Here is a 25987-nt window from a genome sequence, read left to right on the forward strand (position 1 = left end):
GATCCAGTTCCACCACATCTCCACCATCAACTGCTGTTGTCACAGCTTTTTTTAAATCTTAGCCATTCCCATATTGTGTGGTGATATCTCATCATAATTTTAATTTGCATTTCATAAATGGCTAATAATACTGAACATCTTTTCAGGTATTATTCTGTCATCTTTATACCTCCTTAAGTGAAATGTTTCTTCATGTCTTTCATACAGTTTTTAGTTGAATTGTTTATTTTTTCACTGTTGAATTTTCACAGTTTTCAATATATAGGCATCCCTTGTTTTATTGCACTTCACGGATATTAAGTTTTTTTACAAACTGAAGGTTTGTGGCAACCCTGTGTCAAACAAGTCTGTTGGTGCCATTTTCCCAACAGCAAGTGCCCACTTCATGTTTCTGTGTCACATCATAGTACTTCCTACAACACTTCAAGCTTTTTCATTATGATTATATATCTGTTATGGTGATCTGTGGTCTTGATGTTACTATTGTCATTGTTTTGGGACACCACAACCCAGGCCCATGTAAGACAGTGAACTTAATCAATAAATATTGTATGTGTTCTGGCTGCTCCACCAGCCTACTGTTTGCCAATCTCTCCCTCTCCTGGGGCCTCCCTATTCCAAGACTTAACAATATTGAAATTAGTCCAATTAATAACCCTTCAGTGGACTCTAAGTGTCCAAGTGAAAGGAAGAAATGAGTAAGCTTAGTGAGGAAGGCATGTCACAAGCCCAGACAGGCCAAAAGCTAGACCTGTTGCACCAAAGAGCCAAGTTGTGAATGCAAAGGAAAAGTTTTCTGAAGTAAATGTACTACCCCAGTGAACACACGAATGATGAGAAAGGGAAACAGACTTGGAACTGATATGGAGAAAGTGTGAGTGATCTGGATAGAAGATAAGACCAACCACAACATTCCCTTAAGCCAAAGCTCACTCCAGAGTAAGGCCCTAATGCTTTACTTCTATAAGGCCGAGATAGCTGAGGAAAGTGTATTGGAGAATTTGAAGCTAGCTGAGGTTGGTTGATGAGATTTGAGTAAGGAAGTCTCCATAGCATAAAACTGCAAGGTAGAGCAGCAAGTCCTGATGTAGATGTTGTAGCACGTTCTCCAGAACAGTAAGAGAACTGATGAAGGTTGCTACACTAAGGAACAAATTTTCAGTGTAGACAAAATAGCCTTCTATTGAAAGACTGTGCCATCTACATCTAGGACACTCATAGCTGGAGAAGAGAAGTCAATGTCTGGCTACAAAGCTTGAAAGCACAGGCTGACTCTCTTGTCAGGGCCTAATGTAGCTGATGACTGTAAGTTGAAGCCAGTGCTCATTTGCCATTCTAAAACTCCTAGGACCCTTAAGAAGTATGCTAAATCAACTATGCCTGTGCTCTATACTGGAACAACAAAGCCTAGATGACAGCACATCTGTTTACAACATGGTTTACTGAATCTTTGAAGCCTGTTGTTGAGACCTACTGCCCAGAAAAAGGTTCTTCTCAAAATATTACTGCACCCAGTCAAGAGCTCTCTGATGGAGATGTGCAAGGAGATGAATGTTGCTTTCATGCCATTAACATCGCATCCATTCTGCAAGCCACGGATCAAGGAGGAATTTTGACTTTCAAGTGTTACTATTTAAGAAATCATTTTGTAAGGCTGTAGCTGCTACAGATGGTGATTCCTCTGATGGATCTGGGCAAATTAAGTTGAAAACATTCTGAGAGGCATTCACCATTCTAGATGCCATTAAGAATTTTTGTGACTCATGGGAGGAGGTCAGAATATCAACAGAGTTTGGAAGAAGTTGATTCCAACTTTAAGGGGTTCCAGACTTCATGGGAGGAAGTCACTGCAGATGTGGTAAAAACAGCAGGAGAATTAGAAGCAGAGCCTTGAAGGTGTGAATGAATTGCTACAATCTCATGATAAAACTTGAATGGATAAAGAGTTGCTTCTTATGGTGAACTTCTTATGGTGCTTCTTATGGTGATGCTGTGAACATTGTTGATGACAACAAAGCGTTTAGAATATTATATAAGCTTAGTTGCTAAAGCAGCAGCAGGGTTTGAGATGACTGACTCCAATTCTGAAAGAAGTTATACTGTGGTGAAAGGTTATCAAACAGCATCACATGCTACAGAGAAAACTTTTGTGAAAGGAAGAGTCCATTGATGTTGCCAACTTTAGTGTTATTTTCAGAAATTACGACAGCCAACCAGCCCTCAGCAACTATCATGCTGATCAGTCATGCAGGTACGACTCTCCACCAGTGAAAAGATGATGACTCACTGAAGGCTTATGTGATCATTAGTATTGTTTAGGAATAAAGTATTTTTAAAATTAAGTCATGTACATTGTTTTTAGACATAATGCTACTGCACACAATAGACTACAGTAGAGTGTAAACATAACTTCTGTATGCCTTGGAAAACCAAAAAAATCATGTGACTTGCTTTATTTTGATATTTCCTTTATTGTGGTGGTCTGGAACAGAACCTGCAATAGCTCCGAGGTTTGCCTATACTTGATGTTTCTGATGAGCTTAATGGTAAAATTATCAAGTGATTTTTTGACATTATATATAGAAATATGTTAACATTTCAGAAATTTCTCACTTCACTCAGTGAACTATTTCCAAATGACTAAAGCATGTTACAAAAATCATGCATGGGTAAAATATATGTTCAAGGGGCAAGGTTGACAGACAATGGGTTGTAATAAAGTACTACGAGTTTATTGATAGTGTTTCAGATTCCATGTTGCAACTAACCTTTAAGAAACTACCACCTGTCAAGTTTTGATGTCCTATCTAGCTAGAACATCTACAATAATCTGTTAAAGCTATAAAAAATGCTCCTCTTTTTTCTAGCCACATATTCATGTGAGGCTAGGTTTTCTTCACATAATTAAATCAGAACAATGTATCACAACAGGTGAATGTAGAAGGAAATATAAGAATCAAGTTGTTGTAGTAATTCTGACATTAAAGAGTTCTAGAAATTCTTCTAATTTATTTTTGTTTCATAAAATATAGTTATTTTACTGTTATTTTTGGGCTGTGTGAGGTGGCTCACGCCTGTAATCCCAGCACTTTGGGAGGCTGAAGTGGGCAGATCACTTGAGGTCAGGAGTTCAAAGCCAGCCCGGCCAACATGGTGAAACCCTGTCACTACTAAAAGCACAAAAATTAGCCAGGTGTGGTGGCACACACCTGTAATTCCAGCTACTCAGGAGGCTGGGGCAGGAGAATCACTTGAGCCTGGGAGGCAGAGGTTGCAGTAAGCCGAGATCATGCCACTGCACTCCAGCCTGGGAAACAGAGTAGGAGAATGTTTCAAAAAAAACCGAGACTCTGTCTCAATAAATAGTTTTTTATTAAATAATAGGTTCACTATTATTGTAAATGAATTTCTGAATAATTTTAAAATCTGTGTTAATTTCAAGTAATGTAACTATCAATAGATAGAACCCAATTTAAGAAGTTATGTGAGAGAAAAGGGGTCCTGAGTCCAAAAACTTTGACAGCCCATTGGTCTAGTGTCATAGGATATTGTGGTGCTTGGGGAGGAAACACGAGGGGTTTTGGTGAAGAACCATGGAGACCCACTAAGATGATAAGCTGTCACCAGCTGCCTGTCCCCTTTCTCGCACTGTCAGAGGGAAGACTAAGTTATTTGTTTGCTTGTTTGTTTTTACATAAGTACTAATAAAAAAGTAAGTTCACTTGAAAGACTGACATTGGAAGGAAACTGATGGATTCATTTCAACTTTAATATTGTAAATAATTTTAGAAATTGATATCAAAATTTAATTTGCAAGGCAAAATCCCTCCAGATGATTCTGCTCTGTGAGGGGAGATTTAATCCAAATTGCTCTGTTATTCAACAACACTTATTAGCACTTGGTGGGGGCACTGTGCTGCTCTGAGAAGGGGATCAGGGGTATTGCAGATGATTTTTCTGTTCCTAAGGGTTTTTTTTCAGTACTTTAGGAGGGAGAGAATGTTGGTAGGGCAAGCACTCAACTGAAAGACTGCCTAAGAAGATGTAAAATGGTAAAGGAGATGGGAAAGCTGGAATCACAGCAGCTCTCTACAGAAGGCTCTGGCCTGAGGGAGGCAGTGCCTGAGGAGGGAGTGACCAGCCTTTGTGTAGGCTGGAGGCACTCTGGCAGGTTACAGCCCTAGACAGGAATTCACGTCTCACTGCCTGGTATTGGGACATAGAGCTCACAGGCTGGCTCATTTACATGCATGGGGCACCTATGCCATGCTGTGCAGTGGAGAAACAAAGGTCTCTCAGCACCAGAGAAGTCATCATTGCTGGGCGAGCACCTTGCAGAAGGAATTGTCCCTGTGGAGGGTGTGGGACACAGGCCCAAGACCACAGTATAGGGGGTGCTATGTGCTTATCCTCATTTGGCCTCAGTCCTCTCCATCTGTGGGCTGCTTCCAGGGCTCCTTATGGAAATACAGGAATATCTCTTCTATTTGGGAATCCAGGGAGCAAGGAATTCTGATTAATGTATTCCCTTTCAGTTTCCAGACCATTATTAGAAAATTCCTTTATTCCCTAGAACATGCTAAATATGATTGAGTCTTTCTAAAAGACAGGATTTTTCAGGGCCTAAGGGCATCATTGACCATAGAATATTAGTAATCCAAGTGTCCTGAGAAATCATCTGGTTTAGATCTCCCATCGCAGAGCAGAAGCACCCTGAGTCGTGGACCCTCCCACGAGACTCAGCAAACATTGTCACTGGCATGCATGGGTCCTGTCCCTCAACTTCTTGACTATAGAGATGAAATCAGAAAACCTGACTCAGATGAGACTTTGGACTGTGGACATTTGAGTTAATGGTGAAATGAGTTAAGGCTTTGGGGGACTGTTGGGAAGGCACAATTGATGAACAAAAAATGTGAAGACATGAGATTTGGGAGAGGCCAGGGACGGAATGATAGGGTTTGACTGTGTCTCCTCCCAAATCTCATCTTGAATTGTAGCTCCCACAATGCCCACATGTTGTAGGAGGGATCCGGTGGGAGATAATTGAATCATGGGGTGGGTCTCTCCCATGCTATTCTTGTGATAGTGAATAAGTCTCATGAGATAATGATGGTTTAATATAGGGGAGTTTCCCTGAGCAAGCTCTCTTCTCTTGTCTGTCGCCATGTGAGATGTGCCTTTCACCTTCCACCATGATTCTGAGGCCTCCCCAGCCATGTGGAACCTCTTTCTTTTGTAAATTGTCCATTCTCAGGCATGTTTTTATCAGCAGTGTAGGACGAGACTAATACACTGGGTGAGGGCTAGAGTTTCAGATACGACAAGCTATATATGACTCTGGATTCTCTTCCTGCCTCTTTCTCTAAATTGGATGACAATGAGGTTTGGTGTTAGGAACAAACAGGAAGCAGGTGCTGGCTGAAAGCTCTGCCAGAGTGCAACGTGGAGGGAGGGAGACTGAACTCTGGCTTATCTTCTAATTTCCATTGTCTCCTGCTATTCAAGAATCAATCATAGGAGACAGTGCCCTCCACAAAAGGTATCCAGGATGGAAGAAAAATGAAAATGCAGAAAGTGACGTGGAATTGTTAGCCTCTAGGTCACTTGGGAGAGCCCTAGGCCATGCCTTGCTGGGGACTTATTTTCTGATGCACTTAGAGGTGGGGATCAGGTTGTCTATGCCCATTTTCTTTCTTTCATTTCCCTCTAACATCTTTCATTACCTTGGGGCATGAAGATTTTCCTCCATTTGTGGGCCATGTTTGAGTTGCTACATAAAGTTCTGGGCTGTGGCAGGGGACGTTAATGAGCAAGCTGGTCTTTAAATAGCACAGCTCCAATAAACAGAATCACCTGTTTTATAGCTTTCTATTGGAGAAAAGTGTTCACAGAGGATTCCAAATAGCTGGAGAACATTAGAAAGGCAGTAAAATGTTCCCTGCCCCTGCCGTGAGGCAAGACTGGCTAAGAACACATCTCACAGCAAAGACACTTCCTTTGGGGTAGACGGGAATCATCCATCATGATGCATTAAACTCAGGTTACATCAAAATGAATGGCCAAGCCAAAATCTCCTTGATTATGGGAAACCTAGTCATTTGTTCTCTGTGTCAGCTTAATGGCACATAATGTTCACATTACATTATTCTGGAGCTGAGCCAAGAGGCCAGCATGCTTGCCAGCAGTGCAGCAATGAGCTAATCAGCCTTTTGGCTACCACATTCCTGGCCAAGAGCTCTTCTGGAATTAGTGCTGTCACTGCACCAGACCAGAGGCCTCATGTAGACTGCTCTTTCTTTTCCTCTATGTCTCATGCTAGTCCTTGCTTTCATCAGATGATCCCCAAATCCCTTCTCCCCCAAAGAGCCTTGTGAGGCTGAGGCTCTGAGATGTGATGCTAGAAATTCAGCCAAACAAATTATTTATTGAAAAGCCCCGTCCTGGTGGCTGCTTCGTGGACAACAGCTCCCATTCTCAAGGAGCATGTGTTCTCCACAATGGGAGGCTAATACATGAACACAAGTGTCTTCAATGCCATACACTGCCAGGTATGCATTATCAGAGAAGAGCACACACCCCACAAAGCAATGTGGAGATTCAGAGAGGTGGGCACTTGAGAAAGGGAAGGAGCCTCAAGAGGATGGCACCTCAGCCTGATCTTGGAAAGTCTGTGGAACAGGCCTGGCACACAGCGATGTTGTGGTAAGGGAGAGTTACTGTTATTTTATTGCCTAGACTTCTGTTTTTTAACTTGTAAAATAGAAAAAAAGTTGTTTTCCACATTTCCCAGGGACTGAATTGTGAAGCCCAGGTGAAACAACAGAATAAGGTACATGGGGAGTAGTGTGTAGGGAAGGTGGACAGGCCAGGCAGGGAGTCAGCATCTGATAACTGATTACCGCAATTCTTCAGCCTGCATGATATCCACCCTGGCCACTTCTGAGGCTCACACAACAGAGGACAAGTCTTCTGGACTTTGTGGAAATTGGTAGGGCACAGCTGATTCAAAAATGAGCCATGGCCACATGTTCTGTCTATGTCTTATTATTAAGATACTGTAAGTAGTGGAATAATTCCTTTGTAAAAAAAATTTTTTTTGAGACAGAGTCTCCCACTGTTGTCCAGGCTGGAATGCAGTGGCATGATCATGGCTCACTGCACCCTTCACCTGCCAGGCTCAGGTAATCCTCCTGTCTCAGCCTTCCCAGTAGCTGGGACCACAGACACGCACCCCCCACACCCAGCTAATTTTTAAATTTTTTGTAGAGGTAGTATCTCACTATGTTGCCCAGGCTGGTCTCAAACTCCCGGGCTCAAGGGATCCTCCTGCCTCAGCCTTCCACAGTGCTGGAACTGCAGGTATGAGCCATTGGATCTGGTAACTTTGTGATTTTAAGTGGTATGATTAAAAGAGAAAAATTTTTTAAATTTATTAGTATATTCGCCACAAGATTGTGCTGGAACATAAATTCAGAAATATATTTAATTTTTTATGCTGTGTAGTATTCCAATGTACATGTGCCATAATTTGTTTGTTTGTTCAACTAAAACAGTTGAACTGCTGATGGGCATTTGGGATATTTCCAGTTTTTCACTATTAGGCATAAAGCTTCTATGAACATTCTTATAGATGTCATTTGTCAAACATATGTACATATTTCTCTTGCATATATATCCAGAAGTAAGACTGGTATGTTACACGGTTGGTGTAAGTTTACTTTAATTAGATAACTGCCAGACAGTTTTTCAAAGTGGTCAAATCAGGTCGCAATCAATCAGCAATGTATAAGAATTCAGCCTTGCCATTTTCTTTTTCATGCTTGCCTTTCCAAAGGCTGTGGGGGTATCTCATTGTGGTTTTAATCTGTACTTTCTGGATCACTAACAGCATTGAGCACTTCTTTATAAGTTACTGGACATTTCGATGTGCTCTTTTGTGAAGTGTCTGCTCAAGTCTCTTGCCCATTTTTTGTTGGTTACCTTTTAAAAAAATTAACTTGCAGTCATTTTTATACATTCTGAAGACAAATCCTTTCGTTAATATATATATTGCAAACATCTTTTCTTAGTGCATACCCTCTCTTTTCACATTTCTCTCTCTTAATGGTCTTCCAATAAACAAAAGTTCTTAATTTTAATAAAGTCCAACTTCTCTAACTTCTTTGATAGGTTACAGCTTATTGTGTCTGGTTTAAGAAAAATTTGTTTACCCTGAGGCCATGAAGATATCCTTTCATGTTTTCCTCTAGCAGCATTACTGTATTCCTTTAACATTTAGGTCCAATCCAACTGTGACTAGTGTGAGATTGGGGTCCAAGTTCATGTTTTCCATATGAATATCCAGTTATTCTACTCCCATTTATTGAAAAGACCATTCTTTTCCTGCCTAATTGTAGGTGGTGCCTTTGCTAAAAATCAAGTGGCCTTATGTGCCAGGTTCCAGTCAGGAGACAATAATTACACTAGTAATTTGAATAGGGAAAATTTAATAAAAAGAATAATTAGCTAGTAAAAAGGATTAACTATCAAGATGGGTAAAGGGTAAAGGCCACTGTACGTAATGTAGGAATAACAACTGTAAAAACCACTAAAGGAAAGTCCTCGGAAATTGAATAAACCCAGAAGAGGGTCTCCCTAACAAGTTTGAGATTCAGGCATTGTTACAGAAGGCATGGCTGGACCCATTGGAGAAACTCACTGAGATACTTGAGGCTGGAGCTGGCGCTGAGGTGCCTGTGAGACTCTCTGGGCAGTCATCTACCGGGGTGCTGGCTACTCATTGAGAAACTGCCCACTGGCTGCCATGCCATTAAACGAGAAAAGCAGCCCTGGAATCTGGAAGAGAAGCCCCTTCTTCTAGTAGTGCCCCTTCAGCACCCTCTGCTGACAACCACCGCTATGCCAACTGGTCAAGGAGAAATTTTCTTAGGGTCCAGCACCTATTTCAACAAATGGGGCCAAGACAGGTACGATCAACAGTTAAGAGGTAATAACAGATAACTGACACAACAGACTGAGTGGGTCTGTTTCTCGACTCTTGTTTCAATTTCTCCATCTTGGTTCAAGGCTCTGTGCTGATTACTATAGCTTGATAGTATATCCTTATAATGGCTGGTGGAGATTCTCCACTGGCATGCTACATAAAGATTGCCTGTGCTATTCTAAGTCCTCTGCATATCTTTATATATTTTAGAATAAACACACCAATTTACACCTTAAAAAAAAAAAAAACCTGCTGAAATTTTTATTGTGGTGTTTTAATTTCACAGATCACTTTGGGAGATAATTGATATTTTTATAATATTGAGTTTTTCAAATCAAAGAATATGATTTATTCCTCCACTTAAGCATTCTTTAATTTTGCTCAATGATACTCTGTTGTTTTTACTATAGAGGCAAAGGTTTTGTTCAATTTATTTCTAGAAATTCTTTTGATTCTATTGTTGCTGCTGCATAGAAATATAATTGAGTGGTGTTTATTCACCTTCTATCCAGGAAGCTTGCTAAATTTATTTAGAAATTTCATGTAATGGCATGTAAAGCCTTCAACTACGATTATGTATTTGTCTAGTCCTCTTTTCAGTTGTTTTTGCATTTTGTATTTTAAGGAGAAAATATTAGATGCATGCCTATTCAGGGTGTTACGTCTTCCCATTGAACTAGCCCTTTTATAATTATGCAATGACCTTCTTTTTCTCTGGTAATATGTTTTGCCTTAATGCCAACTTTGACTACAGTAATAAAGTTACTCCAGTTTGGTTAATGTTCAAGTGGTATAGATTTTCCTCATCTGCTTTCAACCTAAATACATCCTTACTTTTAAAATGTGCTTCTTTTAGATAGTACATAGTTTTCACTTAGTATGACAACCTTTAGAATTTTAATTGGAGTGTTGAATCTATTTGCATTCAATTTGTATTTCTAAAATGTGCATTTTAATTCTACCATCTTGCTATTTGGTTGTTGTTTTTGTTGTTGTTGTTGTTTTTGGGGGGGTCCTATGGTTCTTTGGTTACTTTATTTCCCCTTTCCCATCTTTGTTTGGAATAATGAGATATTTTTTATTCCATTGTTTTAATCTCAGCTTCTTTTTTATTTATTCTAGTGTTATCATTTTAGTAGTTATCTAAGAGATTTCAATTACATTGTAATTTATTACAGACTGCTTTAAAAATCTCAGAAGACTTTAACTTCTTTTATCCCCTCCTGCACTGATGGCGTCATACATTTTTACTTTATGTGCTTTAGATTCAATATGACATTATTTCTGTTTTAAGTAGTCAATATCTTAAAATATTTGTTCATATAGTTACCCTTTCTTGTGTTCTTCATTCCTTCTATGCTTCCATTTGGGAGTATTTTCTTTCAACCTAAAGAACTTGCTAAAAGCATTTTTTTTTTTTTTTTCTGAGACAGAGTTTTGCTCTTGTTACCCAGGCTGGAGTGCAATGGCGTGATCTCGGCTCACTGCAACCTCCGCCTCCTGGGTTCAAGCAATTCTCCTGCCTCAGCCTCCCGAGTAGCTGGGACTACAGGCACGCACTACCATGACCAGCTAATTTTTGTATTTTTAGTAGAGACAGGGTTTCACCATGTTGACCAGGATGGGCTCGATCTCTTGATCTCATGGTCCACCCACCTCGGCCTCACAAAGTGCTGGGATTATAGGCATGAGCCACTGGGCCTGGCCGCTAAAAGTATTCTTATAGTGCAAGTCTGTTGATGACAGATTGTCTCAATCTTTGTATGAGAACATATTTATGCTGCCCTTCATTTTTGAAAAATATTTTCACTGAGTATAAAATTCTAGATTGACAGTTGTTTTCTGTCAGCATTGAAATTCTTCATCTTTTTATCCATTTGTTCCTCTTTTCCTGTTTTTAAACATCTTATTCATATTGGTTCTCATCAAATTTATTGGGGAATAATTTACGTTAAAAATTATATTCAATCAAAGTGTACAATTTGATGACTTTTAACAGTTGTATATGATCCTAAGACAGAACATTTCCATCACCCCCAAAAGATTATTTGTGTTCCTTTATAGACTATTCCTTCCACTGCCTCTGGGTCCAAGAAAAACACAGACATGCTTTTTGTCATTTTAGATTAGTTTGCATTTTGTATTAATAGAATCATATACTATAAACTCTTGATGTCTCTCTTCTTTCATTTAACACAATAATTTTGAGATTCACCCATGTTACTGTGGGTATCAGTACAATGTTGAATAGAAGTGGCAAGAGTGGACATCCTTGCCATGTTGGTAGTCTTAGGAGTGTTTACTATTTCACCTTTGAATATGAAGTTAACTGTAGGTTTTTTATAGATACCCTTTATCAGGTTGACAAAATTCTTGTATGTTTCTAATTTACTGAGAATTTTTATCATTAGTGAGTGTTGAATTTTGTCAAATGTTTTTCTGCATCTATTGAAATAATTGTCTGGTTTTTCTCCTTTATTCTGTTAATGTCCTAAATTACATTGAATGGTGATGATTACACCGAATGATGATTAAACCAACCTCACATGTTTATGATAAGCCCCATTTGGTTGTGATTTTTTTTTTTTTTTTTTTTTGAGACGGAGTTTCACTCATGTTACCCAGGCTGGAGTGCAATGGTGCGATCTCGGCTCACCGCAACCTCCGCCTCCTGGGTTCAGGCAATTCTCCTGCCTCAGCCTCCTGAGTAGTTGGGATTACAGGCACGCACCACCATGCCCAGCTAATTTTTTGTATTTTTAGTAGAGACGGGGTTTCACCGTGTTGACCAGGATGGTCTCGATCTTTTGACCTCGTGATCCACCCGCCTCGGCCTCCCAAAGTGCTGGGATTACAGGCTTGAGCCACCGCGCCCGGCCTGGTTGTGATGTTTTATCCATTTAAAATATTTCTGGATTTGATTTAATAACGTTTTAAGGATTTTATTATCTAGTTACATGAGGAATTTTAGTCAGTAGGTTTTTCTTATAATAGCTTCATCTGGTTTTGGTATCCGGATATTATTGGCCTCATAAGATAGGTTCAACAGAGTTTTCCTCTCTTCTGCTTTCTGTAAGAGTTTGGGTAGAATCGGTATTAATTCTTTTAAAAATATCTGGGAGAATTCACCAGTGTAGCCTTCTGAGCTTAGAGTTTTTAACTAGAAATTGAATTTATATAGTAGATATGGAGCTATTCAGCTTATTTATTTCTTTTTGAATGAGTTTTAATTGCTTCGTTGTTTTGAATGGGCTTTAGTCTTTCAAGGAATTCGAACAATTCTTCCCAGTTTTTTAGGATATTCTTATTATCCTTTTAGTATCTGTAGAATCTGTAGAAATAATTCCTCTTTCATTATATATATATATATTTTTAAATTGTACTTTAGGTTCTGGGGTACATGTGCAGAACATGCAGGATTGTTGCATAGGTACACACATGGCAATGTGGTTTGCTGCCTCCATCCCCACCCCCCATCACCTATACCTGGCATTTCTCCCCATGTTAACCCTCCCCAGCCTCCCTACCTCCTGCTGTCCCTCTCCTAGTCCCCCGCAACAGACCACAGTGTGTGATGCTCCCTTCCCTGTGTCCATGTGTTCTCATTGTTCAACACTCACCTATGAGTGAGAACATGTGGTGTTTGATTTTCTGTTCTTGTGTCAGTTTGCTGAGAATGATGGTTTCCAGATTCATCCATGTCCCTACAAAGGACATGAACTCATCATTTTTTATGGCTGCATAGTATTCCATGGTGTATATGTGTCACACTTCCCTTGTCCAGTCCATCATCGATGGGCATTTGGGTTGGTTCCAAGTCTTTGCTATTGTAAACAGTGCCACAATAAACATACGTGTGCATGTGTCTTTATAATAGAACAATTTATAATCCTTTGGATATATACCCAGTAATGGGATTGCTGGGTCAAATGGAATTTCTATTTCTAGATCCTTGAGGAATCGCCACACTGTCTTCCACAACGGTTGCAGCTAACTGACACTCCCACCAACAGTGTAAAAGTGTTTCTATTTCTCCACATCCTCTCCAGCATCTGTTGTCTCCAGATTTTTTAATGATCGCCATTCTAACTGGCATGAGATGGTATCTCAATTTGATTTTAATTTGCATTCTCTAACGACCAGTGATGATGAGCATTTTTTCATATGTTTGTTGGCCACCTATATGTCTTCTTTTGAAAAGTGTCTGTCCATGTCCTTCACCCACTTTTGAATGGATTTGTTTGTTCTTTTCTTGTAATTCTGTTTTAGTTCTTTGTAGATTCTGGATATCAGCTCTTTGTCAGATAGATAGATTGCAAAAATTTTTTCCCATTCTATTGGTTGCCATTTCATTCTGATGATTGTTTCTTTTGCTGTACAAAAGCTCTGGAGTTTAATTAGATCCCATTTGTCTATTTTGGCTTTTGTTGCTAATACTTTTGGTGTTTTAGTCATGAAGTCCTTGCCTATGCCTATATCCTGAATGGTTTTGCCTAGGTTTTCTTCTAGGGTTTTTCAGGTGTTAGGTCTTATGTTTAAGTCTTTAATCCATCTGGAGTTAATTTTAGTGTAAGGTGTCAGGTAGAGGTCCAGTCCAGTTTCTGTTTTCTGCACATAGCTAGCCAGTTATCCCAACACCATTTATTAAACAGGGAATCCTTTCCCCATTGCTGGTTTTTGACAGGTTTGTCAAAGATCTGATGGTTGTAGATGTGCGGTGCTGCCTCTGAGGTTTCTGTTCTGTTCCATTGGTCTATATCTCTGTTTTCGTAGAGTACCATGCTGTTTTGATTACTGTAGCCTTGTAGCATAGTTTGAAGTCAGGTAGCTTGATGTCTCCAGTCTTGTTTTTTTGCTTAGGATTGTCTTGGCTATGCAGGCTTTGTTTTGGTTCCATATGAATTTTAAGGTGGTTTTTTTTCCAGTTCTGTGAAGAGGGTCATAGGTAGATTGATGAGGATAGCGTTGAATCTATAAATTGCTTTGGGTGGTATGGCCATTTTCATGATATTGATTCTTCCTAACCATGAGCATGGAATGTTTTTCCATCTGTTTGTGTCCTCTCTCATTTCCTTGAGCAATGGATTGTAGCTCTCCTTGAAGAGGTCCTTCACATTCTTTGTTAGTTGTACTCCTAGGTATTTTATTCTCTTTGTAGCAATTGTGAATGGGAGTTGACTCTTGATTTGGCTCTCTTTTAGTCTGTTATTGGTGTATAGAAATGCTTGTGATTTCTGCACATTGATTTTGTATCCTGAGACTTTGCCAAAGTTGCTTATCAGTTTCAGGAGATTTTGGGCTGAGATGATGTGGTCTTCTAGTCACGTCGTCTGCAAGTAGAGACAATTTGACTTCCTCCTTTCCTAAATGAATATCCTTTATTTCTTTTTCTTGCCTGATGGCTCTGGCTAGAACTTCCTATATTACATAGGAGTGGTGAGAGAGGGCATCCTTGTCTAGTGCCAGATTTCAAAGGGAATGCTTCCAGTTTTTGCCCATTCATTATGATATTGGCTGTGGGTTTGTTGTAAACAGCTTTTATTATTTTGACATACGTTCCACTGATACCTAGTTTATTGAGAGTTTTTAGCATAAAGCGCTGTTGAATTTTGTTGAAGGCCTTCTCTGCATCTATTGAGATAATCATGTGTTTTTTGTTTGGTTCTGTTTATGTGGTGGATTATGTTTATAAACTTGTGTATGTTGAAGCAGACTTGCATCCCCCAGATGAAGCCTACTTGATCGTAATGGATAAGTTTTTTGATGTGCTGTTACAATAGGTTTGCCAGTATTTCATTGAAGATTTTTGCATCTATGTTCATCATGGATATTGGCCTGAAGTTTTGTTTGTTTGTTGAATCTCTGCCGGGTTTTGGTATCAGGATGACGGTGGTCTCATAAAATGATTTGGGAAGAATTCCCTCTTTTTGTATTGTTTGAAATAGTTTCAGGAGTGGTACCAACTCCTTTTTGTACATCTGGTAGAATTTGGTGGTGAACCCATCTGGAACTGGGCTTTTTTTGGTTGGTAAGCTATTAATTGCTGCCTCAACTTCAGCCATTTTTATTTGTCTATTCAGAGTTTTGACTTCTTCCTGATTTAGGCTTGGGAGGGTGCAGGTGTCCAGAAATTTATCCATTTCTTCCAGGTTTACTGGTTTATGTGCATAGAGTTGTTTGTAGTAATCTCTGATGGTAGTTTGCATTTCTGTGGAATTGGTGGTGATGTCCCCTTTATCATTTTTTATTGCATCTATTTGATTCTTCTCTTTTTTTTATTAATCTGGCTAGTGGTTTGTCTATTTTGTTGATCTTTTCAAAAAAACAGCTCCTGGATTTACTGATTTATTGAAGGGTTTTTTGTGTCTCTATCTCCTTCAGTTCTGCTCTGATCTTAGTTATTTCTTGTCTTCTGCTAGATTTTGAGGTTTTTTGATCTTGCTCCTCTAGCTCTTTCAATTTTGATGATAGGGGGTTGATTTTAGATCTTTCCTTGCTCCTCATGTGGGCATTTATTGCTATAAATTTCCCTCTAGACACTGCTTTAAATGTGTCCCAGAGATTCTGGTATGTTGTGTCTTCGTTCTTGTTGGTTTCAAAGAACATCTTTATTTCTGCCTTCATTCCATTGTTTATCTAGTCAACATTCAAGAGCCAGTTGTTCATTTTCCATTAAGTTGTGCGGTTTTGAGTTAGTTTCTTAATCCTGAGTTCTAATTTGATTGCACTGTGGTCTGAGAGACTGTTTGTTATGATTTCTGTTGTCTTGCATTTGCTGAGGAGTGATTTACTCCCAATTATGTGGTCAATTTTAGAGTAAATGTGATGTGTTGTTAAGAAGAATGTATATTCTGTGGATTTGGGGTGGAGAGTTCTGTAGATGTCTATTAGGTTTGCTTGGTCCAGACCTGAGTTCAAGTCCTGGATATCTTTGTTAATTTTCTGTCTTGTTGATCTGTCTAATATTGACTGTGGAGTTTTAAAGTCTCCCACTATTACTGTGTGGGAGTCTAAGTCTCTTTGTAGGTCATTAAGAACTTCCTTTATGTATCTAGGTGCTCCGGTATTGGGTGGGTATATATTTAGAATCATTAGCTCTTCTTGTTGCATTGATTCTTTTACCATTATGTAATGCCCTTCTTAGTCTCTTTGATCTTTGTTGGTTTAAAGCCTATTTGATCAGAAACTAGGATTGCAACTCCTGCTTTCTTTTTGCTCTCCATTTTCTTGGTAAATCTTCCTCTATCCTTTTATTTTGAGCCTATGTGTGTCCTTGCATGTGAGATGGATTTCCTGAATACAGTACACCAATGGGTTTTGACTTTTTATCCAATTTACCAGTCTGTGTCTTTTGATTGGGGCATTTAGCCCATTTACATTTAAGGTTAATATTATTATGTGTGAATTTGAACCTGCCATTTTGATGCCAGCTGGTTGTTTTGCTCATTAGTTGACACAGTTTCTTCACTGTGTTGATGGTCTTTACCATTTGGTACATTTTTGGAGTAGCTGGTACTGGTTGTTCCTTTCTATGTTTAGTGCTTCTTTCAGGAGCTCTTGTATGGCAGGCCTGGTGGTGACAAAATCTCTCCATAATTCCTTATTCATAAAGCACTTTATTTCTCCTTTGCTTATGAAGCCTAGTTTGGCTGGATATGAAATTCTAGGTTGAAAGTTCTTTTCTTTAAGGATGTTGAATATTGGCCCCATTCTCTTCTGGCTTGTAGGGTTTCTGCCTAGAGATCTGCTGTGAGTCTGATGGGCTTCCCTTTGTGGGTAACCTAACATTTCTCTCTGGCTTCCCTTAGCATTTTTCCTTCATTTCTACCCTGGTGAATCTGACGATTATGTGTCTTGGGGTTGCTCTTCTTGAGGAATACTTTTGTGGTGTTCTCCGTATTTCCTGGACTTGAATGTTGGCCTGCTTTGCTAGGTTGGGGAAGTTTTCTGGGATAATAACCTGAAGAGTGTTTTCCAGCTTGGATTCATTCTCTCCATCACATTCAGTAATCTCCTATCAAACGTAGATTCAGTCTTTTCAAATAGCCCCACATTTCTTGGAGGCTTTGTTGATTTCTTTTGACTCCTTTTTCTCTAATCTTGCCTTCTTGTTTTATTTCATTGAGTTGGTGGTCTTCAATCTCTGATATCCTTTCTTCTGTTTGGTCGATTCAGCTATTGAAACTCATGTATGCTTTGTGAAGTTCTTGTGTTGTGCTTTTCAGCTCCCTCAATTCATTTATATTCCTCTCTAAGCTGTTTATTCTCGTTAGAATTTCATCTAACCTTTTTTCAAGGTTCTTAGTTTCTTTGCATTGGGTTAGAACATGTTTTTTTAGCTCAGAGAAGTTTGTTATTGCCCACCTTCTGAAGCCTGTTTCTGTCAATTCATCCGGCTCATTCTCCACCCAGCTTTGTTCCCTTGCTGGTGAGGAGTTGTGATCCCTTGGAGGAGGAGAGGCATTCTGGTTTTTGGTGTTTTCATCTTTTTGCACTGGTTTCTTCCCATCTTTGTGGATTTATCTACCTGTGGTCTTTGTAGTTGGTGACTTTTGGATGGGGTCTCTGAGTGGACATCCTTTTTGTTGATATTGAAATTATTTCTTTCTGTTTTTTAGTTTTCCTTCTAACAGTCAGGCTCCTCTGCTGTAGGACTGCTGGAGGTCCACTCCAGACCATGCTTGCCTGGGGAATCACCTGCAGTGGCTGCAGAACAGTAAGGGTTGCTGCTAGTTTCTTCTTCTGTAATCTTCGTCCCAGAAGGGTACCCGCCAAATGTCAGCCTGAGCTCTCCTTTATGAGGTGTATCTTTGGGTATACAGGGAACAGGAAGCTGCTTGAGGAGACAGTCTGTCCCTTATAGGAGCTCAAATGCTGAGCTGGGAGCTCCGCTGTTCCGTTCAGAGCTGCTGGACAGGTACATTTAAGTCTGCTGCAGTGGAACTCATAACTGCCTTTTTCCCCAGGTGCTCTGTCTTGGGAATGTGGAGCTTTATTTATAAGTTCCTGACATGCTGCTGCCTTTTTTCAGAGATGCCCTGCCAAGCAAGAAGGTAGTCTAGTCACAGTCTGCCAGCAGATGCATTGCTGAGCTGCCGTGGGCTCTGCCCAGCTGCTGTTTGAACTTCCTTGCTGTTTTATTTACAGAGGTACAGTGAAAACTGCCTCAGTAATGGCGGTCTGCCTTAGTAATGATGGACTGCCTCAGTAATGGTGGACTGTCTCAGTAAAGGCAGACTGCCTCAGTAATGGCAGACTGCCTTGGTAGTGGTGGACTGCCTCGGTAACGGCTGACACCTTTCTCCCCACTGAACTGGACTGTCCTGAGTCCAGCTGCACTTGATGTGAAACTCTCAATTCAGAGCGTTTCAGATTGCTGGTCTTTGTGGGGGTGGGATATGCTAAGCCAGAACACCTGGCTCCCTGTTTCAGCCCCCTTTTTTTTTTCAGTTGGATGGGCAGCTCTGTATCTGAGGTGTTCCAGGAGCCAGTTGAAATGGCCACCCAGATTTGTGTGAGTTTTTGTGCAGAGACCTGTGGCGTGGGTTGAAACAGCCATGCTGGAAACTCGTGGCTCTTTTCAGCCGGGGAATCTCCTGGTCTGTGGGCAGCAAAAACTCGTTTGGAAATGCAGTGGTTACTCACCCTCTGTGTTCTCACTGGGAACTGCACTCCGGAGCTGTTCCTATTTGGCCATCTTCTCCTCTTTCATTCTTGATATTCATGTTTTATGCCTATTTTTTTTATCTTGATCATTCTAGCTATGAGCTCATTGATTTTGTTGATCATTTCAAAGAATCAGGTTTTAGCTCAATTTTTTGCCTGTTTTAAATTTTGTTGATTTCTACTTTATTTTTTTCCCTCAACTTACTTTAGATTATTTTGCTGTTTTTTGTTTGTTTGTTTTTTGTTTTTTTTTTTTGAGACGGAGTTTCGCTCTTGTTACCCAGGCTGGAGCGCAATGGCGCGATCTCGGCTCACCGCAACCTCTGCCTCCTGGGTTCAGGCAATTCTCCTGCCTCAGCCTCCTGAGTAGCTGGGATTACAGGCACGCGCCACCATGCCCAGCTGATTTTTTGTATTTTTAGTAGAGACGGGGTTTCACCGTGTTGACCAGGATGGTTTCGATCCCTTGACCTCATGATCCACCCGCCTCGGCCTCCCAAAGTGCTGGGATTACAGGCGTGAGCCACCGCGCCCGGCCTATTTTGCTGTTCTTTTTTGAGTTTTTTGAGGTACAACCTAAGGCCACTGTTTAGAAACCTCTTGTTTGTCCCTGAACTTGAGAGTAGCCTTCCTGGATTCTTGACTGACGCCCTTTCAGGTCCTTATCTCTCAGTCCTGAAAGTTTAGCCAGTTAAAGCTTCTGAGCTGATCTTTTTAGCTTCCTGTCATACACTGATGGATTTAAAATCTGGAAAAATGACTTGAGGGGGAGATGGACTATGTACTTGTTGCGGGCCTGTTTCCTTGAGGGTGACTCTACTCCCTAGACAGCTGGAGAATGTGGGTGAGTTGTCATTCTATCTCACTGGCCCATCTCCTGGCTTCTTGCACAGTTCCAGAACTTGCCATATATCTGGTGAACAGGCATTGTGTTGAAGATGCCTTTAGTTTCCAGTCTGTTACAATAGTACCTTGAGATTGCAGAAAGGCTCTGCTGGTTTTTCTTTTCTCTCATAGACTCTCTCAGCTTGAACCACCCCTGATTCTTAGGCAACGTTTGGAATTATTGGCTTTTTTAGCTTATCAAGAAGGGTTGTTATAGCCCGTACGCTCTTCATTGATGATTTGAGAAATACAGTTTTTGCAATTTACCATTTTTTATGAATCTACTTGTTCCATTGGTAATGTTGGCCTGCCCTGACTCACTGTATTATAACTGAATGCAGAATTCTCCCTTTCTCTGTTCAATTTACATGCAATCAAATTCATCTATTTCAGGTATACAGATTAGTGATTTGTGATGTGTATACACACACACACAAATGCGCGCGCGCGCACACACACACACACACACACACACACATTTAGAGTACTGTAACAACTACCCCCATAAACAAGACATAGAACATCACCTCAAAAGATTCTGTAGCCTTTTTCAATCAACATTCACCACTCTCACCTTCCAGTGTGGGCAATTATTGGTATTCTTATGTTATGTAAATAGAATCATACGATATGTACTAACTTCTTTTGTTATGTCTGGCTTACTTCTTTCATCATTTTTAAGATTAATCTGTGTTATATGGAATGTATTTTGTTTCTGTATTAGTATTGCACTGTATAGTATGTTTGTTTACTTGCTTGTTGACAGATTTTTTAAATTGTTCCTAGCTTTTAACTATTATAAATAAAGCTACCATGAATACCTGTATACATGTCTTTGTATAAGAATATACTTTCATTTTTTTGTAGGTAAATATCTGGGAGGAAAATGGTTAGGTGGTATATAGTAAGTGCTATGGTAAGGAGCTTTATAAGGATCTGTCAAACTGTTTTCCAAAGTGGTTGAATGGTTTACACTCCCATTTGCCCTGTGTGATGGATCCAGTTTACCACTATTTGTATCACTATTTATTTTCATTCCATTTTAGCCATTCTACTAGATGTATACTGGCATCTCTTCATAACTTTAGTTTTTCTTTTCCTAAAGACTAGTGATAGATATTAATATCTCATTGTGCTTTTAGCTTTTATTTTCCTGAAGACTAATGATGTATCTAAGACTCTAATAGGTCCCAAGATCAGAAAGATTTTCTCTTTTGTTTTCTTTCAAAAGTTTCATGGACTTAGCTTTCATATTCAGGTTAATTTTGAATACAGTGTATGTAACAATCAACATTCTTTTTTTATATATATATGAATACTCAGTTCTTCTAACAGTTTGTTGAAAATATTTCCCTTTTTCCATTGAAATGCCTTGACATTTGTCAAAAATCAATGGCTCATACAAGCTTGGGTCTATTTTTAGACTCTCTGTTCTGTTCCATCTACATGCCTATCCCTACACTATTACATGCTCCAGCGTGTTGAATACTGGATCCTTGAAACCAGATAAATTAAGTCCTCCAACTTTGTTCTTTTCCAAATAGTTGTGGCTGTTTTAGGTCTTCTGCATTTAAAAGCAAAAATTTAGAATCCGCTTCTCAACCTCTTCCAAAAAAGCCTGCTAGAGTTTGATTGAGATAGCTTTCAATCTGTAGATCATTTCAAATGGACATATTAGCAACATTGAGTCTTCCAGTTGGTGTACATCATAATCTCTTCATTTATTAAGTCTGTAATTTCTCCTAGCACTGTTTTAAAATTTCCAGTATACAAATCTTGCACATTTTTGTTAAATTTATCCTGTTTATATTTTGGGATACTATTATAAATAGCAGTTTACAATTTTATTTCCAATTGTTACTAGTATATAGAAATAGTTTGCTTTACATATTGAACTTGTATCCTCAATTTAGCTAAAGTTATTAGTTTTAATAACCTTTTCTCTATGATCTGGTCATCTATGAATTCCTATCCAATATGTATGCCTTTAATTTACTTTTCCCACATTATTGTCTAGGACTTCCAGTATAATGTTGAATAGAAGTGGTGAGAATGAATCTTCTTGCCTTGTTCTTATCTTAGGGGGGAAAACGTTCAGTCATTCACCATGAGGTATGTTAATTGCAGGTTTTTCATAAATCTACTTGTTAGTTTGAAGTAGTTCCCTTTTTCTTGTTTCTTAAAATTTTTTTTATCATCAGTGTGTGTTGAATCTTGTCAAGTGTTTTGCCTGCATGCACTGAGGTGATCAGAGTATTTTTATTTTGTTCTGTTAATTTTTGAGTTTACTAAACATTAAACCAACCATGCATTCCTAGGTTGAACCTCATTTGGTCCTGATGGCTTATCTACCTACCTACCTACCATCTTCCTGAGTTTGATTTGCTGATACTTGTCGTATTTTATATCAGTGACTAAGGACTTTTATATCTATGATCATGAGTTAAATTTTCTGGTGTTTTTATCTTGGAATATTTTTGCCAGGTTTCATTACATGACAAAGCTGGTCTCATTAAATAAATTGGGCAGTGTTCTTCCATCCATTTTCTGAAAAAAATATTGTGTAGGATTTTTTTTCCCTTAAACTTTTGATAGAATCCATCTGGGCCTCAAGTTTTCTTAGAATATTTTAAATTAAGGATTTAGATTTTTAAAGCTTTTCAGATTTTTGTGTCCTGAATCAAGTTTAGTAGTTTGTTTTTGTTGTTTTTTAAGGTACTGAATTTTTCTAAGTTATCAAGTTCAGTGATATAAAATATTGCATCATTAGCCTTTTTGTTGTTGTAACATCTGTAATGATGTCTTCTTTTCCACTACTGATATTTTTAACCTGTATTTCTTCTCCTCTAATCAGTTGAGCCAGGAGGTTGTTAATTTTAATAACTTTTCAAATACAATGATTATTACTTCATATTCTTTTTACTGTTTTTCATTTTATTGATCTTGATTCTTAACTTTATTATTTTCTTCCTATTTATTTTGGGTATACTTTACTGTTATTTTGTTAGCTTAAGGTAAAAGATAATTTATTTGGGATCTTTTTTCTTTTCTGGTTTCAGCATTGGCATCTATGCACTTCTACCTAACCACTGCTTTAGCTGTATCCCACATATTTTTGAACTTTTTATTTTGAAATAATTGTAGACTCACAGGAAGTTGTAAAAATTCATATCAAGAGTCTTTCATTCTTATCAATAACTTTATTATTGATTTCTAATTTAATTCTGTGGTAGTCAGAAAACATTTTATATTATTTTACAATATTTCATGTTTTCTTCAAATTAATTTGTTTTCTTCAGTTGTTGGCTGGCATATTCTATAAATGTCAGTAGAACAAATTGGTGATGGTGTTACTTAACTCTTCTATTCTCTTACTGATTTCATGTCTACTTGCTTTAGTACGGGAAAAGAATGCTGTCTTATTGCTACTTTTAATTCTGTTTTATGTATTTTAAAACTTGTTTTGGGGTACATATACAGGATTGTTATATCTTTTTGATAAATTGATATTTTATCATGAAATGTCTTTATTTCTGATTAGTCTTTGCATGGCATATCTTTTTCATCCTTTTTCTTCTAATCTAGTTGTATCTATATTTAATGTGAGTTTTATTGTAGGGAACATATTGTTGGGTCTTGTTTTTTATCGTGTCTTTGCCTTATAATTGGTATGTTTTGACCACTTACTTTTATTGCAATTTTGATATCATTGGGTTTAAACTTACTACCTGTTTTTTGTTTGCTTCTTTCATCTGTTCTTTGTTCCTCTTTTTTATTAGTTCTTTATCTTTTAACATTCCATTTATCTCCAGCCCTGACAACATCACTGTATTATCCATATTTATCATAGTGGATTTTTCTTTTTCATGGTGGATGCTCACCTATATAATTTTAATTTCTCCTTAAGAACTTTCTCAGCATTGATCCCAGATGGCCATTTAAGAACAGCTCAGGATTGCAGCTCCCAGTGAAAGCGCAGAGGGTGAGTGAATACCGCATTTTTATTGCCCACAGACTAGGAAATTCCCAGGCAAAGGAGCTCCATGGGTCACCAGTGCAGCTATTTTGGCCAGCGTGGCTATGAGAGCCGGCGCCGCTGCTTTGCCCCACTCGGCTGCTTTGTCGGTGCCCCAGAGCAGTTCTCCATACAAAATACACCGGTCCGGGTGCCCTTTTGGCTGGCTATTGGAGCCACGGGAAGTTGCCCATTCGTCTGTTTAAAAAGGGGACTGAGCAGGGAACCAGGACAGTAGATTCCAGGGCAAAAAAAGCGCCATGAATCTCAGTGCTGCTGTTTAAGCCAGCGCAGTGAGTCCCCACACGGGAAAGCACTCAGACCCGGCAACTCTTCAACAGGCGACTGGAACACCAACTTAAAAAAAAAAAAAAAAAAAAAAAAAAAAGGCTCTGAGGCAGGGAGCCAAGCAATCAGGCTCAGCTAGTCCCACCCCCATGAAAGAACAGCAATCAGAAACTGTGGATTGAGAGTTTCACAGCAAGTGCAGCTGAACCCGGGACAGTCCAGCTCTGTGGGGGAGGGGCGTCTGCCATTACAGAGGCAGCCCACCACTACGGAGGTAGTCAGCAAATGCTGAGACAGCGCGCCATTGCCAAGGCAACCCGCCATTACTGAAGCATCCCGCCATTGCCAAGGCAACCCGCTACTACAGAGAGACTCCACCTTAACAAAGGCGGGCCATCATTGCCGAGGCAGTTCTAACTACACCCATATAAACAGGACTGCAGGGAAGTTCACTCAGCAGCTGGGCAGAGCCCACTGCAGCTCAGCAAAGCCTCTACAGGCAGACAGTGGCTAGGCTGCCTCCTAGCTGGGCAGGGCAGCTCTGAAGAAAAAAAAAGAAGGCAGCAGCATAACGGAAACTCATAAATAAAGCCCTAAATCCCTGGGACAGAGCACCTGGGAACAAAAAGCGGTTTATGAGTTCTGCCGCAGCAGATCTAACCGTACCTGCCCAGGAGCTCTGAATGAACAATGGGGCTCACAGCTGAGCATTTGAGCTCCTGTAAAGAAGAGACCGTCTCCTCAAGCAGCTACCTGACCTCTGTATATCCAAAGAGCCACCTCATAAAGGAAAGATCAGATTGACACTTGGTGGGTATCCTTCTGGAACAAAGATAGCAGAAGAAGAAAACTGGTAACAACTCTTACTGTTCTCCAGCTGCTGCAGGCGATCCCCAGGCAAGCAGGGCCTGGAGTGGACCTCAGCAGTCCTACAGCAGAGGGGCCAGACTGTCAGAAGGAAATCCAAGAAACAGAAATAAGCTCATCATCAACAAACAGAATGTCCACTCAGAGAACCAATCTGACAGCCAGCAACTACAAAGATGACAGGTGGATAAATCCATAAAGATGGGAAGAAACGAGCGCAAAAAGGATGAAAACATCCGAAACCAGAACACCTCTCCTCCTACAAGGGATCACAACTCCTCACCAGCAAAAGAACAAGGTTGGATGGAGAACAAGTGTGATGAAATGACAGAATCAGACTTCAGAAGGTGGGTAGTAAGAAACTTCTGTAAACTAAAAGAACATGTTCTAATCCAATGCAAAGAAACTAGGAACCCTGAAAAAAGCTTTGACAAAATGCTAACAAGAATGGACAAAATAGAAAGGAATGTAAGTGAATTGATGGAGCTGAAAAACACAACACGAGAACTTTGCAAAGCATGCACAAGTATCAACAGCCGAATCGACCATGCAGAAGAAAGGATAACAGAGGTCGAAGATCAATTCATTGAAATAAAACGGGAAGGAAAGAATAGAGAAAAAAGGGTAAAAAAGAATGAACAAAGTCTCCAAGAAATGTGGGACTATGTGAAAAGACCTAATCTACGTTTGATAGGTGTACCTGAATACGACAAAGAGAATGAATCCAAGCTGGAAAATACTCTTCAGGATATTATCCAGGAAAACTTCCCCAACCTAGCAAGGCAGGCCAATATTCAAGTCCAGGAAATACAGAGAACACCACAAAGATATTCCTCAAAAAGAGCAACCACAAGGCACATAATCGTCAGATTCACCAGGGTTGAAATGAAGGAGAAAATACTAGGGGCAGCCAGAGAGAAAGGTCAGGTTACCCACAAAGGGAAGCCCATCAGACTCAACAGCAGATCTCTCAGCAGAAACCCTACAAGCCAGAAGAGAGTGGGGGCCAATATTCAACATCCTTAAAGAGAAGAACTTCCAACCCAGAATCTCCTATCCAGCCAAACTAAGCTTCATAAGTGAAGGAATAATAAAATCCTTTGTGAACATGCAAGTACTCAGACATTTCGTCACTACCAGGCCTGCTTTACAAGAGCTCCTGAAAGAGGCCCTACATATATAAACGAACAACCAGTACGAGCCACTCCAAAAACATGCCAAATGGTAAAGAGAATCAACACAATGAAGAATCTGCATCAACTAATGGGCAAAACAGCCAG

General features: G+C 39.5%; 1 protein-coding gene and 1 long non-coding RNA gene across 3 annotated transcripts in view; one reads left to right on the forward strand and one right to left on the reverse strand.

Annotated features, from left to right (window-relative positions):
• Nucleotides 1–25987, reverse strand: part of PCBP3 (poly(rC) binding protein 3) — a 264296-nt gene that overhangs the window by 217396 nt on the left and 20913 nt on the right. The window lies entirely within an intron of this gene.
• LOC116550729 overlaps nucleotides 764–25987 on the forward strand; it is a 27022-nt gene continuing 1798 nt past the window's right edge. Inside the window, exons 1-2 of the long non-coding RNA XR_004268555.1 lie at nucleotides 764–1487; nucleotides 12618–12622. This is a non-coding gene — a long non-coding RNA (uncharacterized LOC116550729). The remainder of the gene's footprint in view (nucleotides 1488–12617; nucleotides 12623–25987) is intronic.

Source organism: Sapajus apella, unplaced genomic scaffold (assembly GCF_009761245.1).
Source record: "Sapajus apella isolate SASKATOON/1434 unplaced genomic scaffold, GSC_monkey_1.0 scaffold8, whole genome shotgun sequence".
Lineage (NCBI taxonomy): Eukaryota > Metazoa > Chordata > Mammalia > Primates > Cebidae > Sapajus > Sapajus apella.